Source organism: Cricetulus griseus, chromosome 2 (genome assembly GCF_003668045.3).
Source record: "Cricetulus griseus strain 17A/GY chromosome 2, alternate assembly CriGri-PICRH-1.0, whole genome shotgun sequence".
Classification (NCBI taxonomy): domain Eukaryota; kingdom Metazoa; phylum Chordata; class Mammalia; order Rodentia; family Cricetidae; genus Cricetulus; species Cricetulus griseus.
This window is the reverse complement of record NC_048595.1, coordinates 452,477,388-452,491,551: the sequence shown is the minus strand read 5'-3', so window position 1 is coordinate 452,491,551 and position 14,164 is coordinate 452,477,388. Positions and strand designations below refer to the sequence as shown.

General features: G+C 39.6%; 1 protein-coding gene across 1 annotated transcript in view; it reads left to right on the top strand.

Moving 5' to 3' along the window:
* Positions 1–14,164, top strand: part of Fbxl17 (F-box and leucine rich repeat protein 17) — a 402,885-nt gene that overhangs the window by 240,688 nt on the left and 148,033 nt on the right.

Genomic DNA, 14,164 nt, shown 5'->3' with positions numbered 1-14,164 from the left:
GGGAAGATCTGCCATTTGTTGGAAAGTGCAAGGAACTGTGTTCCCTAAGGAGAGCTGGGCCCCCAAATCTAAAAAAAATAGTCATGTTATCAAGACTTGAGGTTGTGGTTAATGATCATGAAAGTAGGCCAGCTCTTAGAGAACTACCTCCATGTTATTGCTGTGAATTCTCCCTGTAATATACTTTCTTATGGGTCAAATTATCTTCTGTACATTTCTCTCGTTGTTAGCTTTCGCCCAGTTGATTTTTACAATTCACCATGATATGTATTCCTTCTTAGTTCCATTTCTCTTACTAGGGGTATAAACAGTATAAAGATCTTTAGAAAATTCTAATTCCTTTTACACATTTTGCAGATTAGACTCCTTGAAAATGAATTATTACAATGCAAACGTGTATGTAAACATTGTGCATAAATATAAAATATTTAAGACTTGGCCAGTGAAATGACTCAACAAACAGGGGTCCTTGCAGCTAAGCCTGAAACCCTGAGTTTGGCCACCAAAACTCATGTGGAGGAAAGAGAAAGGAACTGTCCTAAGTGTGCTGTGAGCACCTGCACAGACTGTCCTGTGCAACACCCATAGAGACATACAAATCCATTACTCAGTAAATGTAGAAAAGGAAAGAAGGAAAGAGAATTTCCTCAGTAAAACAGAGATGTCTGTTTTCAATATTTGCATTTGTGTATAAAACTTCTCCAAGATCTTGCCCTCTAGTTGTATCCGTTATTTTTCTGTTGTTAGGATACAATGCTGTAACTTAATGGAGAGCGTATTTTGGCTTGTGGTCACAGAGGGCTAGGTGTCCATGATGGTGGTGGAGACAGGGCATCAGGCAGGGAGCTGAGTGATCGTAGCTTAAATATACACAGCTGAAACAGAGAGAGTGAGCTGAAGTGGGGCCAGTCTCTTAAGTGTTCAGAGCATGGCCCAGTGACATACTTCCTTAGGCAAGGCCACACCCACCCCAGCAAGGCCACACCTTCTAATGCTTTCCAAACAATCCCAGTAACTGAGGACTAAACATTCAAATATATGAGTCTGTGGTGTCATTCTCATTCAAACCACCACAGCCAGGTTTTATTATTTACTTTATATTTAGCTCTTAAAATTTAGAAAGCTTGGTGTGGAGGAACTATAAAACATATACACACAGCCCCCTTCATCCTTGAGTAAGTAGATGATACAAAAGAAGAGTTCATTTTGTTGATCCATGCTCTCTGTTAATGAGGAACACTGCTCTTCCTTTCCTTTGCATGTCATTCATCTGTTAAAGAGCATGAATCATTAGTTTGACAAGAAGTTTTACATTCTGGATTTAGCTAATTGTCTTCTTATGCTATTTGTCTTTTCATTTCCTTAAAATAGATGAGTAAACTTGAGATGATTGATACTAGATTGCAGATTTGGAGCAAAGCACCACATAAACTATGCTGGTGTCTTTCTGTCTTTTCTTTCCTTTGTCTCTTCTCTCTCTCACTTAATTTGGTACCTCAGCCTCCTGAGTGCTGAAATGCCATGCCTCATTTGTTACGTCTTCCTGTATTATGTCAGGAGGTACAGAATGTCTCAAAATAATAGAAATGTTGTCTGTTGTAATGACCAGAGTGTATATTAGTAGATCCAGATATACTAATTCTTGTAATCCGCACGAAGACCTGAAGTGGGCACATAAATAAGGAAGGTGAGAACCAGGAGGGGTCAAGGGTCCCCACACTTGGTTTGAGCCATGCATGGCAACAATTTGAGTTCTTGCAGTTTTGTGGCAGCCATTCTACCTAGGGAAGGCAGGGGTTTCTGCATCACAGTGCTAGTCATGCTCCAAGCCCCTGCAGTCTCTTCAAGGACACACATGTTAAAGTAGTGTGAATCAAGTGATTTTGAACTATGAGTTATTTGCCCCATCTACCTTCCTTGAGAGTTCTTGCCCCTCTCCCATCACTTTCACAAACTGTATTTTCTTTTTTCTGCATTGGAACATTTTATGGAAAGCCAATTTATTTCCATTTAGACAAATGTTTCTTTTCTGTTATGAAGAAGTTTAAAAGGAATGTCTTGAAACTAATGGTAATTTATAATTTTCAGCAGCCACAGTATTGTCAAAAACTACACTTTAGGTTTTGGTGATTCTGTTACTCTAATAAAAGTTACTGCACCTTCTTCACCAGATTGACATGTTCAGTGCAGGGAAGGTTAGAATAATTGAGTTGTGTTGAGTCTGTAACGATAAGAGGGTAAGAACTGTGTTCAGTCTGTATTCTTATCCTCTCCTTCATGTTTAACCCTGGAGGTCTTCACATAGGATTTCTTTTTATTCTTTCTCCTTTTAAATCCCTGTATATTTTGTTGCTATTTGCTTTAATTCCCATTATTAAAGGGGTTTTATTTGGGAATTTGTCCTCTTACCTATATGTATTTCAGTTCTCATTAAAAAAATAATGCCCTCGTTGGCCAAAATATTCTCAGTAAAAAGTGATAAATTTGTGAGTTTTCCCAAGTGTTAATTTTGTAAAATGGCATAACTTGACTTATTAACATATGACTTTCTTTCTCTCCTTTCATTCATTCATCAAACCTATCTTGTCCATATCATCAAAGCAAAACATTGTGGGCAGAAGTTGGACTCTGTTAGTGGTGTGACATACTGCTACAGTGGTCAAAGCAGAAACAGGGAATTCTGAAGACAACCCTGCTAAACAGTGCAAGTGCTTAGGCTTTAGTGAGCCGAACATGGAGTTGTGTAAATATGTGAATTGTATGGCTTGATCACCAGAAGTTTGCTTGCAAGATGAACACTGTGCAGGAGTTCTAGAGGGCACACCAGACATGTCATCATTTTAATATGACAGAGTTAGAAAAAACTCTCCACGAAAAAATGAAGGCTTCATATTTCCTTAGTTGATTCTACAGTTTAATGTTTTATGCTTGTTTAATTAAATTATAGATGAGAGGGGAAATATTTTTCCATAGGACTTGGTGGCTTCCACCCACCTGCTGTAGCCTGGCTCACACAGAAAAAAAAAAAAAAAAAAAAAAAAAGATTTCAGGCTGCAGAGATCAGTGTTCAGCTGAGAGCCAGACTCTAGCTGACTGGGACTGGGCATCAAAAGCCAAGCTCCATAACGTTTGTGAGAGCACATGGTCTTCTGGCCGGCCACGTGGAAGTACTTCCTCCGAGTAAAGCTGAGCGAGCTTCTTTACCCGTGCTGACATCAGTTACTCTCATGTGGGATATTGTCTCACTCATACTTGGAGCTTATTAATTTTTGCAATAAGTGGGCACTTACTGTCTTTGTACACTCATTTTTACAGTTTAGGAGAAAGTGTAAAACCTGAGTATCCTCACACTTGAAAGTGAAAGGGAAGTTTAGATCACTCTGTGTGCCTCTTTCAAAATTAGATCTTAAGCCAAAACAGGGTGGAAGGTAATGTGCTGGGAAGAGCAGACCTAAAAATAGCATTTTCATTGCTTAGAGACGCCAGGGTTAGAAAGCCCCAAGAGAAGATGGAGTGACCTCCTTGTTAACAAGGCCTGTGTTGAGAATGATACTAAGTGTACTTTATAAACAATTAGCTTTAATGGTCTGAAATTTGCATGTCCTCATTGAATAATATAAAAGTATAAATTGCTTTCATACAGTTAATAATTTTGTAATTATTCCCCATGGTTTTCATTTTTAAATATTAATCTTGTGAAAAATAAAATAGTGGCTCATAGAATTTTCAGTGTGTTTTTACACAGCTGAGAAATGATGGTCTAGCCTTTCTCTGTCTTTAACTACTAGAATTTGGTACTATGGGGTGTCTACTAATGTGCCAACATTTTCTCCTTATTTTCATATTCTATACTAAAATGATCTTCCCTGCATAGCAGAAATTCTCAGATACAAAACCCTGTGGTACACTTGGCTATATTCACTTGATATCTTTTCCACTGTGTACATCTGTACTCATACATAGATGCATTTTTAAAAAAGAGACAAGCAGGAAATCGGCAATGCTTGGGCATGACTGTATTCCTGGCACATGGAGGCTGGTGCAGGGATGCTGTAGCGAGTCTGAGGCAAGCCTAGGCTATATAGTACCTGAGTTACTAAGATAAAGAAGGGAGGGGAAGGGGAAGAGGCAAGAAGGTAGGGGAGGTAGGGGGGAGGAAGGGAGGGAGGAAGGAACGATAATGGGAAAAGCGAGTGAGTGGCTCAGATGCAATGCTACATGGAAAGGACTCAGTGTGACAATGAGGCATCTACAAAGTAGTTTCTGTGCAAGTGGCATGGATTCCTGGCATTGACCCGGAAAGAGTGAGGGCTCACTGGGTGCTGTACTTCAGAATCAGCTCAGGGTGGACACATACAGATGCTTGACAAATCTAAGAGTACCTGTGATTTATCTCTTGAACAACAGGTAAGTCTCATGTTAATATAAAAGGTTCATTAGAAAACTGAACTCTAGTGTTAAGGAATGAAGTACATTACTCTTCACTTACGTTATGGTGCATAAAAATAAGATAAATCCATGAATACATAAAAGTATGGACAGAGAAAACTGAATGAAGAAAATGAAACAAATTGTCACTTGCAGAATTAAATGGTGGGATTATCACTACAGAATTCTTTTGGCTTTTGAATGGTCCTCCTCTCCTGTGCTTCCTTGAAAGCTTATTCCTGGGTCTCACACCATGTGTAGAAACTTTCATGTCTGAATCACACAACTCCCAGACTGCACCTTTTCCCTATATTTTAAACCTACTTAGCCCCTCTCAAATACTTCTTTTTCAGACTTCTATGTACTTTTTAGACTATGGTAGGATATAAATTAACAGGAAATAAATTTAGAGCCATCAGTAACTATGAAGTCTGTGAATGTATTGTCTTTCCAGGAGTTTAAATCAAACCAGTATTCAAGCCAATGTGTGCCCGATTGTAGCACTGTCTTGCTTACACAGAACTTTCATAGTTCCCCCTTTTCTGACCCATTCTGTGCCTCCTTCATGATGTTTCTAGCAATGTTCCTCTCCCTTCTCTGTGTTTCTTCACAGCCTTGTCTTTTCCAGTTGCTGTGAAAGCATGGGTAGTGTTCCCCCACAGTCACTATGGTTTCTGTTATTCTTAAGGGCTAGTTTTCTTAGCTTTCTGCAAATTGTCCTAAGAGCAAAGAGATGTTTTTCCCCTATATGGGGAACACTCTAATGACTGGTCTAAGCAAATTACCTGAATTTTAGTGATTATGTTATTTTAATTGCTAAATTCCTTGGTCTAGTACACGTCCACAATTATGACTTGTCAATTTAGTGACAGTGTTGGCTATGGACACATACATTTGTAAAGGATCATATTTAACTGGGTGGTGGTGGTTACACACCTTTAATCCCAGCACTCAGGTGGCAGAGGCAGGAGAATATGAAGTATGAGGTCAGCCTGGTCTACAGAGTGAGATCCAGCACAGCCAAGGCTACACAGAGAAACCCTGTCTTGAAATACTGCCCCCCCCCACCAGAAAAAATATATATTTATAGATCTATATAAATATAAGTACTAGATATAATAATTATTCATCTAAACTGCAAGTCTCATTTATAATCAAGTCTTCTCATTGTTGAACAAAATTAAAAGTTTGGAGCAAAATTGTTAGATGTATTTTACAGGCCAGGAGAGTTGGGATGTGAGGGACTATTTCAGTCCTGTGATAGCCAGAGAAGTGAAGATTCCAAGGCTTCCCTCGCCTTTCTAAACCCTGTCCTTCTGCCTGACTGGATGTTAAGAAGAGGTGTAGAGGGTTTTGTTTCGCCATCCTTCAGACAAATACACATCGGATTAAATCAACTATCTTCTTTTGGTATTTAAAAATTGCAAACTATATTGCTGTCACTAGAAATTTTTGATTGAGGCCATTATTGCCACTTCCAGAAGTATATGAACAGTTGTTATAATTGTTATTTCTTTTAAGTAAAATATTTTCTGGTTGTGTTAATATAATGGCTAAACAGCCAAACTTGACCTGCTAAATATTAGAACAAAGATGATTCACCTCTGATACTAACATTAGAACATAGCCATGTAGGGCCAGGGAGCCGAGCAGCAGAGGTCTGGAGCCTCAGAAGCAAGTCTTTGTGTTCAGCAGTAACGATCACTGTGCCACAGAGGACTAAGAGTTCAACCTAACTGAATGAACTTCAGAGAGGTGAAATTTGGGTCAAGGCACGTTATCTTTCTCCCTCTCTCCCTGATGCCTGGTCTAGACCATCTTCCTAAGGCTTTTGGTTCAGAGCCTAAGATGACTTCTCCCAATTGCAGTGTTAATTACTTGTATATAATCTCTACTTAAAATCTCTTCTCAGAATTCTTTCAAGAGTCTTTAGGATAGGCCAGAGGGCTACCTGGGCTTAAAAGCTAATGGCCAAGTGCAGGCTTCCGGAGGACAAGTGCTTAAGCCTATGGGGAGCACATGGAGTGCAAGCACTCAGCCCCTTCCCTTGTGTTTGTTTGCCCCATCTAATTACAAGCTTACAACAATATCAAATTACCATTCTCTCCATTTCACTCGCAGCCCACCAGATTATTTTTTCATATCCCTACAACTGTTTTCCTCAAACAAAAATATGAGGGGCATTTTGGGATGCTTAGAACTATTGTCAGCAAGAGTGGGGAACCATTTCTTTAATATTTGCATTTTGTTTCTACCTCCCATGGTCTGTGGTCAAATGAGAAGGAAACCTTTTGTCAGTGTGTCATCCGAGTTGCCTCAGTGATTACACAGGGTCAAGGGAGGTCTGTGTTGAACATCAGTCTTTGGCTGTCTCACAAAACTCCTGTGGAGGGTGGGCCAGCTCCCAGAGAGTGGTGTAAAGAAGCAATTAGTCACTGCAAAGCCAAGTTGTGGCTATCTTGGGGTGAGGACATGCAAAACTCTTTCTTAAATGAGGCCTGGAATCTCAACTCTTGAATCATCCACTAAAATAATGTAGTCAGCCATTTTAATTAAAGATGAGTCAGAATAAAATATCTGTTTGATGTGAGGTGCAGATGAGACTTTGGTAGCAGCATTGCAGCAGTTTGGGTAAAAGTAGCTAAAGGAGAGGAAGGCAGTCCTCAGTTAGGGGACTAGTGCTCTGCTTCCAACTAGATTTCTTACTTTTTATTTTGGCAAGTCAGAAGCCTGACAAATATCTCTAAAATATTGCTGGAGTTACTATTATTGGGTTGCTCTTTCTCGGTGGTAGGAATGGTGGGAGCTGGCCAGGATTATCCCTGACTAAAGTTTTGCAAGAAAGAAGTGTTCCCTGACAGGCTGCAGCTCACCACAGTAGATCAGTGCTCCCTGACAGGCTACAGCTTGCCACAGTGGATCCCAGTGCTAACGTTTTTGAATGCCTGTTCTTTACAAGTGTCTGGGCCTTTGCTCTGCACAGTCAGTTTATGTGACAGGTAGACTGACAAGATCTTCTTATCTGCCCTCTGTTTTAAACAGTGAGGATACCGCAGGCTAGCACCAATGCTAACCCTCCTCCACATGGCCTGTGAACTGATGGAGCCCTCCAAACAACAACAAAACCACAGAAGGAGGTTTTCAGCAGTCACTATTTCCAAACTGCTCTATTTCTCGCCCAGTGAAAAACTTAATCAACTAGAAAAGCTTTGTTAGCAGATGTCTCTCCCTTAATTGTTTTTCTTGCCTCTCTTCCTTGTGTTTCCATTCACTGAAAATGATTGTTGTTATTTGAATCTGAGTAGTTCTGGAGATAGTTGCAGTTCTCTCTTCTTGGTTATCATAATGTTAATAACAAGAGTAAACAGCATTTGATCCTTCACAATCACAAGCATCATGTTGATCATTATATTAGAATGTACCTTGATCACACTTTAATATGATAAAATGTTGATTTTAAGGAAATAGAAGTGAGCATATTTCCTATCCTCTTGCTTGCTTTATGGAGTGCTTCCCAAAAGTTAGCTCAGTTTGTTAATAGACTCGTGATGATAAGGAAAGAGCACTGGCTATATTAAAAATAAGGTTTTTAATAATATCCAAAGCATAAATGCCTGAGTCAGACTTATTATAGACTTGTTAGTTCAAGTTTTGTTTTTCTGCCTCTTAGAAAAACTTTGGCCATTTTGTTTCTTGGTAGTTCAAAGGAATTTGCCATTTACATGTAGGCCTTACTCTGCCTGAAGATTATTTTAAATATCCTATTAAACATTTAAATTCAATTAAAGGGTGTTTGGATATGTGGGTAGAGACAACTACGTCCCAGGAGAGTTGTTCATGATGACATGTATGAAAACATTGGGAAACTCCATTTTGTTGCTGAATTGTTCTTTCCTTGCTGAGTCTCTGTCTCACAAGAAGAAACCTAGCTGATGTTGAGAGTCCTTCAGGGTGAGTGATCATTGCCTGGAAAGAAATGGCAATTATCAGTGAGCTCTGCCTTCTCCCCCTCAGAACTCTTTAACTCTTAGGAAGGGCTGCAAACTCAAGGACCTGCAGCCTCGCCTAGCTTTTGAGATGCTTCTCTTATAGGATAACCTCAGTGGTCATTTTCTAACCTTCCACTACCTTTCTGTGGGACAGAATGGGCATGGGTCTGCTACCGTGTAAATGGGAAATGTCTACCTAAATAGATCTCAGATTCACCAATCAGCTTCTGGCTTTCTAGAGAATGACATTTGGTAAGTGAGAACTTAATTGGTGTCCCAAGATAATTGTTGCTAACTGGTGAAGCTGGTGACATTTTGTATGTCACTCATAGTTTCTACCCCTCTGGTATATTAAGAATGTTCTTTGAGCAAATGAGTTAGCATTTTAATTGCAAATCAATCTTTAAAAATTCAGTTTATATATCGTCTATGAAAATGTGTTCACAAGTGTTCCTGAAAGTTCAATGTGAGTTTGTATTTGGTTCTCTGCAGTTGCATGGAAGAGCATTTATGAGAAAGGGTCTGGAGGAATACAAAGTGCTGTCAACATATAAGCTTGGTGACATATGCCAAATTCTGAAATAATCTTACGTCTGCTCATCAAATCCAGTTGGTTAACCTAAAGACAAAAATGCCTTTATTCCTGTTTCTATAATATCCTGCCACTGGAAAAAGTACCTACAAATATAATGCCCATAGATGAGATTTTATTCAAATAAGGGAAATTGGCTAGTCATAAATGCTTGAATTTGCATAAATGATTTTATAAATCTTCCTTTCCTTAGGCCTTGGGATCTTTCACATATTCTGAAAGCACAATACACTTGTAAGTCATGTCCACTGTGATTGATTAGATTATTCTCCAGCAGAACTTGGTTTCAGACTTTACAAAAAAATCAATCAGATGTCATTATGGTTTTTGTCAGATGCCAAATTGTTTTGGCAACCTCTTGTATCACTTAAGTAGCCTATCTGTGAATTAGCAGGGCACCCTTCGACAACATTTGGGGCCTCTTGCTACTCTGCTTAGATCTTGTAAAACCACACTTCCTTTGTGTGTGTGTGTGTGTGTGTGTGTGTGTGTGTGTGTGTGTGTGTGTGTGTCTGTGTGTCTGTGTGTGTGTGTCTGTCTGTGTGTCTGTGTCTGTGTGTGTGTGTGTGTGTGTGTGTGTGTGTGTGTGTGTCTGTCTGTGTGTCTGTGTGTGTCTGTGTGTGTCTCTGTGTGTCTGTGTGTGTGTCTGTGTGTGTGTGTGTCTGTGTGTGTGTGTCTGTGTGTGTGTGTGTGTCTGTGTGTGTGTGTCTCTCTGTGTGTGTGTGTGTCTGTGTGTGTGTCTGTGTGTGTGTGTCTGTGTGTGTGTCTGTGTGTGTGTGTCTGTGTGTGTGTGTGTCTGTGTGTGTGTGTCTGTGTGTGTGTGTCTGTGTGTGTGTCTGTGTGTGTGTGTCTGTGTGTGTGTCTGTGTGTCTGTGTGTGTGTGTCTGTGTGTGTGTGTGTCTGTGTGTGTGTGTCTGTGTGTGTGTGTCTGTGTGTGTGTGTCTCTGTGTGTGTGTGTGTGTCTGTGTGTGTGTGTCTCTGTGTGTGTGTGTCTGTGTGTGTGTGTCTGTGTGTGTGTGTCTGTGTGTGTGTGTGTGTGTCTGTGTGTGTGTGTGTCTGTGTGTGTGTGTGTCTGTGTGTGTGTGTGTATGTGTCTGTCTGTGTGTATGTGTCTGTCTGTGTGTCTGTGTCTGTGTGTGTACGTACATGGACTGCGGTTTGTCTATCTGCAGTCCATACAGTGTAGTTTCCCTTAGCAGCTTGTTTAGTTTTAGAAATGTTGAAAATCCAGCTCTATTTCTAGAGCCTTCCCGTAGATCACCTTTGTGGTGTCTTTTGACTTGTGCTGTTTCAGCTCCATGTTTATCCAACCTTAAACACACCAAGCTTTGTACGAATTTACCAACTTGTTTACGGCACCCTCTATACTTTTTCTTCTTTGTATCTCAGGGGTTTTGTTGTTGTTGTTTGTTTGTTTGTTTTGTCTTGTTGCAATTTTCCCTCTTTAAAGATAGGTCTGTTCCTCAAATAGGAGTGTGGCTTGGGAGAGAACCCCCAAGCGCCATCTGAACTCCACCAGGCCCTCTGCTAATGCATCTCTTATGGGGATGTTTCTTTTCACAGCCCGGAGGTGATTGAGCCTGTCCTTTAAAGGAAGATTTGCAAACCAGTGTCTGGCAGCTCCAATTAGCTTCTTTTTGGTTTCAAGCACATCACAAACAGTAACAAGGTCTCCTAGGACATTCCTCTTGCAAACAACATAGTCATATTTCCTCATTAGTTCTTTTCAATTGTCACTAATGCCATGTTCTGGCTTTTGAGTAGGAGACAAAAAAAAACATAAAAATTTGGTATGTATGTAGAATGTGTCATTGTTTTCCATAATTCAAGGCTCTTTTGAATTCCTTTGATAATGTTGAAACTTTCACAGCTTAATTCATTAACCTTTGCCCCTCGTGTAAATCAGGTGATTAAGAATGTGTTGCTACGGAGACAGGCTTTTTCCTTCATCACAACTGAGAAATGTTTTCTTTCCTTAAAAAAGAAAAGAAAGAAAAAAATACACCTTGCACATCTCATGAAATAACCTTTCAGTTTTTAAACTTCACAAATGCTTCAGGTGTATTTTAAAACCTTCTTAAAAGCAAGTGACTGTAAAATTATCAAAACTAATTTTGTCCTCTCTGACTATCTTAGAGTGGGTTTTCTGGCACTTTCCTCTATGCTAAAAGAGCGAGAAAGAATATATAAATAATGTATATGTTCATTCTCAACAGCTGTTACTCAGTAATTTACAATAGTAAGACTTGAATTTTTTTTTCTTCACACCCTTGCTGAAGCATAAAAGCAAGAAAATAATCTAAGGGCAGACAATTGAGAACAAACTAAAGAGTGTCTAAATGAACCCAAGACATTTGATCTGGAAGAAAATGTTTACTCGGAGCCTGGTTTTGAAGCAAATGATATAGGATCTCCAAGGAAGGTAGGAGTCTGGGTTCCTTACAGGTGTAGTAGAGAATGTGTCTTGGGAGTCTTTCCTTCTTCCTAAAGACATGTCTGCATGTGAGCTCTCAGAAGAGCTCAGGGGCAGGCCAGTGTAGGCCTGGCTGGGTGTGAACACGTGGAATACTTGGACAGTTTCTCATCTTTTTTGGCATCTTTCAGTTATGTCATTTTTTGTCTTTGTCGTGCATTTACCCTTTATAATCTCACTACTTCTCCTAAGGACTTAGTGTTTCTTTCTTTCCTTTTTTTTTTTTCTTTTTTGTTCCTGTTTTGTCTTGGATCTAGGTAGAATATTTGTCATATAATATTCAGAGGTCTGTCCTTTGGAATGATGGGGACGAAGGATAGAAAGGGTGGGAACATTTTAAATTCTAGATTTTGATGATAGGTGCTTGTATGCTGGCTCCGTGGCCTTATACGGTTTGTTTTTAACTTCATTGGATAGAGTGTTCTCTTGTGTGATTTACATGAATAGGGATGGGAATGGAGACACACCGCTCAGGACCATCAAAGATTGTCACTTTAAAAGGTGTTTGAAAATACCCCTTAAAGTTGTCATAAATACCTTTCGTGAAAATTTCCATCATTTCTATTTTTTACATTTTATTTTCCTACCTACATAGTGTTATTCTTTTGTTTAAAAAGAAGAGAAATGCTGAGACATGAGACATATTGACTTTAAGTTTATTATAAGGCCCAGCAGAGTAGGAAGACTAAGAAGAGGAAAGGAACAGGGTAAATGGCTGACCGCCATGGCTTGTTGCCATAGACAGACCGAGAGAACATAGGTGGGAGACAGAGTAGAGAGATAGCAGAGACAAAGCAGGGCGGGGGAACAGAGAGAGGAAACAGAGAGCGTAAATGAGCAGGGACCTGTCTTTTAAAGGGGTCCTCTGCACCTTCGTGCAGACTTAGTTCCCATGGAACCTTGGGCTGACCAGGGTACTGCCTGTTCCACCAGGTAACAGGGGCAGGCCAGCATAATGCCTGAACCTTTCACATAGCATACAGTGAGGTGAGTGTGCTCATACCATGGGTTTGTAAAACAGGGTAAATGTGCCTCGTGGACGTGGTGTACTGTAGTACTTCCTCTAAATGTGTTCTAGAATGGACTTTAAAGGTTTGAGCAGAAAAGGGTAGTGATTGCCCTGGTCTGTCACCTCGACCTGTCACCCGTGCTGCCTGAGGAGCTACACTTGGCAGAAGTACAAGTTTTCAGAAACTGGCCAAGGGTGTGTGTGCAGTGCTGTGTGTGCCCATCAGTTTGCAATCGTGGGGTAGTGCAGTCCAACTCCATTTTCAGATCTCAAAGCAGTACTACTTCAGCTATTTTCACTACTCAACTCTGTGTTTGTCTTAATATTGCATTGAGACTTCTAGTCTTACCTGGAGGTGGTGGCACACGCCTTTAATCCCAGCACTTAGGAGGCAGAGGCAGGTGGATTTCTGTGAATCTGAGTTCCAGCCAAAGCTACACAGAGAAACCCTGTCTCCCAAAATGGGGAGAATTTCAGTCCAGATTCATGGAACTTTAAAATTCTGTCATCAAATATCATATCAATGGATGATTTAAAATTAATTTTTTACTCTAAACCCTTCAAGGAATAGTATGTTTTTGTTAATGTATTACCTCTTGAGCAAGCGACATGATTTTGCATTATCTACTCAAAATAATCCACACATCCTGTCCTTTTCTCTGTCATTCGGGGAGGAACCTCAATGCCCCCTGTCATTCAGCTGTTTGGGGGCAGTTGTCCTCCAGTGGTTGTCTTGTTCTAGATACACACTGGTTTTGTTGTTATGAAAGTGTTCAAATGTCTGATATAGTAGCATTCTTTCTGTTATCTGCTACCTCCAGCCCTCTCTGTGAATCTGCAACGTTTATATGTGTTTATGGCTAGCATATCCAGTATAGACTGGAGACAAATAGATTCAATGAGAGACTGCATTTGCTTAATGTCTTTCACAATCAAATATAAATCAGGCATTTTGAACTATTTTGTATGAAGCATGAGAACAAAACACAATTTTTTTTCATTGTCACCACAACATAATACAATAACTTTTTTTAACCCAATAAGGATCATACAATATGGATCTTCGATATTGCAGAAAGTGTTCAGGAAATTTTAAATCATTAGGATTCTTTAATAATCTGTGGCTTTTATTTTTTATTCTCAGCATGTAAAAACTCACTGTATATGTAATATGTGGGCTTTGCTTGAATTGTCTTAACCCTTTTTAGCATTTTTTATGGACTTATTAAAATGCTATGTTAAAGCAAATAATATGAAATTAGACTTAAAGTTTCCCTTTACAATAATCTGGGTCAATCCAAACTCTGTTGTGGTTTAAGTTCTCTGTGTAGTTATCTGGTTTAATCATAAATCTTTTTAGATAAAACAGCCAAAGAAGCATGTTTGCCTGGTTGCCTGGGGAAACATGAAATGTTTATCATTCCATTAGGACAAAATTCCATAAAAGTACTTTAAAAGAAAAATATGCTTTTCTTACTAACTTAACCTTCAATAATGAATTATATGGGGTAAAATTATATAAAATTCCCTGACATTTATGAAGATACCCACAAATATGCCAGGCAGCAAATGGAACATCTGAAAGACAGAGATGGATGCTGCCCACTGAGTTTTGATGAGTTAAACACACAGCTATCAGGCTGCTTGGCCCTTCCTTCCTCAAAAGGCGAATG